The sequence below is a fragment of the Dermacentor silvarum genome, chromosome 8, assembly GCF_013339745.2.
Source record: "Dermacentor silvarum isolate Dsil-2018 chromosome 8, BIME_Dsil_1.4, whole genome shotgun sequence".
Taxonomy (NCBI): Eukaryota; Metazoa; Arthropoda; class Arachnida; order Ixodida; family Ixodidae; genus Dermacentor; species Dermacentor silvarum.
The window spans coordinates 146748381-146753256 of NC_051161.1; positions in this window are offsets into that span (position 1 = coordinate 146748381).

Sequence of the window (4876 nt, forward strand, 5' to 3'; positions counted from 1 at the left end):
AACTGACGTCAGTTGGATCGACAGAGGTGGTGAGGGGACAATGGGATGACCTTAATGAAGTTCAGGTGGAGGACACATGGCGGACGTTGGCAGCTGATGGCAGCTGGTCGTTCAGCGCTGTGTGTTGTTTCACGTGCCTGATATGTTCGTACCGCTCGGCCTTCGTGATAACAAATTATATGACCTATCAACAAGCTCATATAACTGCCCTTATCACATGTGCATGCGCCTCGACAGACAGCACCGACAATTAAAGGGTGACCCGTACGTAACGTAGGTGGACGTGGCGGCGTACCCTGAAGGGGGCCTCTTCGCGATAGCCGTCGTGAACGGGAGAGACAACTCCTCGAGCCTCGCGGCCTCCGTGAGGAGGTCATAGCGGCGGTGCTAGTAATAAAGCAACAAGACAGGATGGGTAGGGAAGTTCAAGTCGTTACCGACTCGAAACAGGCCTGCCGTAGCTTTACCAACGGATCAACGCCACTGCTGGTGGCTCAGATCCTAGGCCCTAAGCTGCAAAAATCCCATCAAATCACGTGGACGCCGCGCCACGCGACTGGAGGCGAACGAAAGGGCGAACGCCATAGCTCGAACGCTAATCAACCGAGCGGGGCACAAGCAGTCGTCCCATCAATTCCCGCCCTTTGCCTTCGTGCCCTTGCCATCGAATTAATGCGACCGCCTCGAGATCCAGCGGCTCAACCGCAGGATTTATGCTCCCCCTCACGAAAAGCTTGGCACTGAAGAGGTAGTAGCTCTCACTCGCGCATGGGCAGCTTGCGTCAGCTCTACTAGGACGTTGTTGGCCGCCCACCCACGCTAGCCATCCCGCCACCTCCTCCTCACCATCAGCATTTGGAGGTGTGTACTACACTGGAGGGTCTTACGAAAAGACGGTCTCAATCCTACGCCTTGTACCCGGCGCCGGCGTTCCTACTGAAGGACCAGCAGGGTGGACTTCTCCACAACTACAAGGATGGCTCTGTCCATGCAGACTCCGGATTTGCCACAGCCTCCTGCGTGGTGACGGCCCTCTAGGGCTCGGGAGTGTGCCGGCTGCCTTTCGCATCACACTCCACCGCCGCTGAGGCGGCTGGCCTCCATCTGGCGGCGGACCTGTTGGCGGAGAACCCCCTTGACTCTTTGGCTGTGATCCCCCGCGACTCACGAATGGCGCTCCTGGCTCTTCGTCGACCGGAGACATCTGGCCTTGGCGTTGCCGTGCTGTCTGAAAAGCTTCGCGTCCTTGTTTCAAGTGGCTTGAAGCCGCTCCCCTTGCACCTAGTCGTCCAGGGCAACGAGGAGGCTGACGCCCAGGAATGGCAGCACACCATGCTTCTGTACCAGTCAGCACCGCTGTAACTGTCTTTGACTATGCAAGGCGCACATTGCAGCGGCACCTAATGGGGCTCCACCCGGATCGGCACGTCGGCAGCGGTCGCCCTCCCCGTCCACTTCCTGATGGCGGCCTCACAAGGCAGGAGTGGTCTCTGCTGCTGCCCCTCCGGATCGGCTGCTGCTGGACGGCTTCCCGGAAGTACAGTAAAGGCCTGGTTCGGTCGCTGTCCTGCTAAGCGGGCGGAGCGGAGGAAACAATCGACCACTTTTTTGTTTCCGCCCCGCTTTCTCAAAATAAAGGGCTCCTCTCTATGCGTCATTCCGACGCCTGAGACTCCTTATGGTCTCAGCATCTCAGCTGCTCTTTTCCGGCCGGCACCACGGCTCCGCCTTCAGGCATCTTCTCGTCTTCCTGGAAGACACGAGGGTGTCGTGTAAATTTTGAATGCTCCACCTGGGTACCGCTGACAGTCAACGGCTGTGTAATCGCCTCGACCTTCTCTCTCTTTTCTTTCTTTTTTTACAAATTTAAATACTTTTTTATTTTAAATACTTTTTAGGTGGATATATCCACGTTTAAAGGGGATATACACAGCTACTCCGCCCTCCCCTGACGGTCGGTCGCGACGAGAAACGTGGCAGGAAGAAGAAAAAGGATAAGTGCCATCGATATCAACATACAGCTATGTTTCTGTGATTACTACGATATGTGGGCTATATTCTAAACAGAATGTTACAAATTTATCACTTTCAGGAATGATGATACGCGCATTTAAATTCAACAATATAAGTTCTATATCATTAGAAAAACCTAGTCATTCTCTATGCACTGTGCTCTGATTGCTAGCTCTTCCTACTATATTGTTACCATTGTAACCACATACAAGAACAGCAGCTCCAATACGCTGTCTGTCGTTTAGTAAAGAAACCCACTTTCCTTGTTTTTACCTCCTCAGCGCTTCCCAATAAAATTTAGTTTTTCTTGAGAGTGTTTAAAGTGTTGTCGCGTTCCAGAGAAAGTTTCGTACCTGTAAGTCTGTGGCAATTGTTGAAGACAGCTGGCTTTTCATAAAATGCTGAAAGTAATTGATATGTTCTTGTTTAGTGCTGTATTTTCGTCATCTTTTGCCCCATTCATTGTAACCCCCCCCCCTCTTCCTCGCCTAGTGTATTGTCTTCCGGGCTTTTAGGATACCTGAAAAAAAAGACGAAAAAAAAAGCCAAAGAAAAGGAAAAAATAACTGGCCTTCTGCTGTTGTGTTTGCCGAATCTATGTATGCGGCAAACCTAAGTGCATATTGCATTGACATATCAAAATAAGTCCTTCATCACTTTATATTTTAGTGTAGATTCGTTCCTTTTGTGTTTTTCTGGCGTACATTACTAAATTGGCACGGCTTCTGCGATCTTCCAATTCCGGAACATTGTTTGACAGAAGCACGCCATCTGTGCTAAAGTACAGTACCTAGAATAGTAAGTATATTCTAGGCACTGTAGCTAAAGTATCAACAGACATGCGTTTTTGACGAGCCAAATATCATGCATTAAAGTGCAGCATTAGGCTTCGCACCTCCGTTTTTATACCCTAAGGGAAGTAACTTCATCAGTTAACTTATGCTTACCTAAAAACACTTGCCTAAGTAATTCTGTGGCGCTGACTTCTCTTTTATCGAAAGCGGCATCGATTCGCAATGTTTCCGCAGAGCAATAGTGTATGTGTACAATAAACATCGTTCACAAGAAAAATAAGCTACAGTTTCGACCAGTAGGCGAAGAATCGATGCGATAGCAATATTTTAGACAGATATGTGATGTTAGGATAGTTGTTTTAGCAGCCGTATAAACTTGTAAACATTCGCTGACTGACTAAATTAACAAGCATGGTGTCACGCGCGCATGGGCAACACCACCTAGATAGCACAAGGCCTACGCACTCCAAACCATGACGTCATGCTTCCTGGCCCGACTGCCATAGAATCTAATGGTGATGCTCCCGTGTAAGCAACCGTGATTTTGACGTAACTGCTTTCGCCATGCCAGCCTTGACAATGCAAATTTCGGGCCAGGTAGCATGACGTCATAGATCGGATGTGCGTAGGCCTGTGCTACCTAGGTGGTGTTGGCATAGGCAAACGTGAACACATCTCACTCGATGCCCGCGGGTATACTAACTGTCAAAACGCTGGCGTGAGGAAGCGCGGTGACAGCAGCAAGCGAATTGACCTTCGGTGCGGCCCCTCGCTGCAATGTGAACTAAGCGTGGAGAATACAGCGCCCACAAAGCAGTCAGACCTCAGTGCACCTATACTCTGTAGTCATCGCAGATCGCTTTGAAGATAGGGCCTGCGCCGCCGCGCTCAGACGCGCCATACGCAGCAGCCGCCGTAGTAGAATGCCCCACTCTCCACCCTTCCTACCCCGGTACCTTGTGCGCGATGGAAGACAGCGCGCTTCCTTCCCCCTCCCTTCCTTGGCCGAGCGAGATCGAGCCACCACCCTCGGCTTGGCCCTAAATTATCAAGGGGCTTTACTTGGCCCCACCCCTGCCATTCGCACACTCAACATAGGGCGCTTGGCCTCAATTTATTGTACTTGTCCATTATACGTACGGAGCATCACGGCGATGCCGACTACGACTAAAGCGACAGAAAGGTGGCTGGAGTGTCCATATAATAGACCTCTCCCTGTTTGCAAACACTGTGACGTCACTGCGGGGGCCTCTCCCCTCTGCCGCGCCTCCGAAGCGGGCGCTGGTTGGCAAAAAACGTTCTTTAGTAGGACGCTCTGGCGGGCTAGTTGGTTCATAGCTTTTAGACGTTTATAAACTGCGCAAAAAAAAAAAAAAAAAAACGAAGACACAAGATAGAAAACACACACGACACCACCTGCGCTCGTGGTGTCGTGTGTGTTTTCTTTCTTGTGTCTTCGTTTTTTTTTGCGCAGTTTATAAACGTCTAAAAAAACGTTCGTGCGACCTCTTCTCTCTGCAGAAGAGCGCTGCTTGTATATCAACTGTCGCGATCGTAAGTCCGGCATATTGCGATTTTGAGAAGTGACAGCATTTCCTAACTGTGCTTAGGAAGTATAATCGGCCCCGTTTGACCAGTACAACAACGTAGCGTTGTTGCCGAGTGCATGGTTCCCGTAAGTCAGCGAGGGGTGATTTCGTAAAAGTGCGCTTCTTCCGCAGATCAAACATCCACAAAAATGTATTACTTCTCGAAAAAGAACATTTTATCACAGATTGTGCACATTTTCACGGTGGCAAAGTGCTACTTCGCTAAATGAGTGGTCTTCGAACACAAATTTACATTGCATTGTCGTGAATGCACGGATTTGCGCCCCATTTGCACTGTACCAAACGATATACAAGATGAAGTTCGTCTACAACTACACCACGGCTCAGTGGAGCCGTACCAAGCAGCAGCGCCTAAATGCAGATGAGGGAGAAATGCAGAAAGACTTATTAGCCTGCTTTAGGAGCGTGGTAAGATACCCTAGGTGGTCAAATTTAATCCGGAGCCTTTCGTTAGACTGT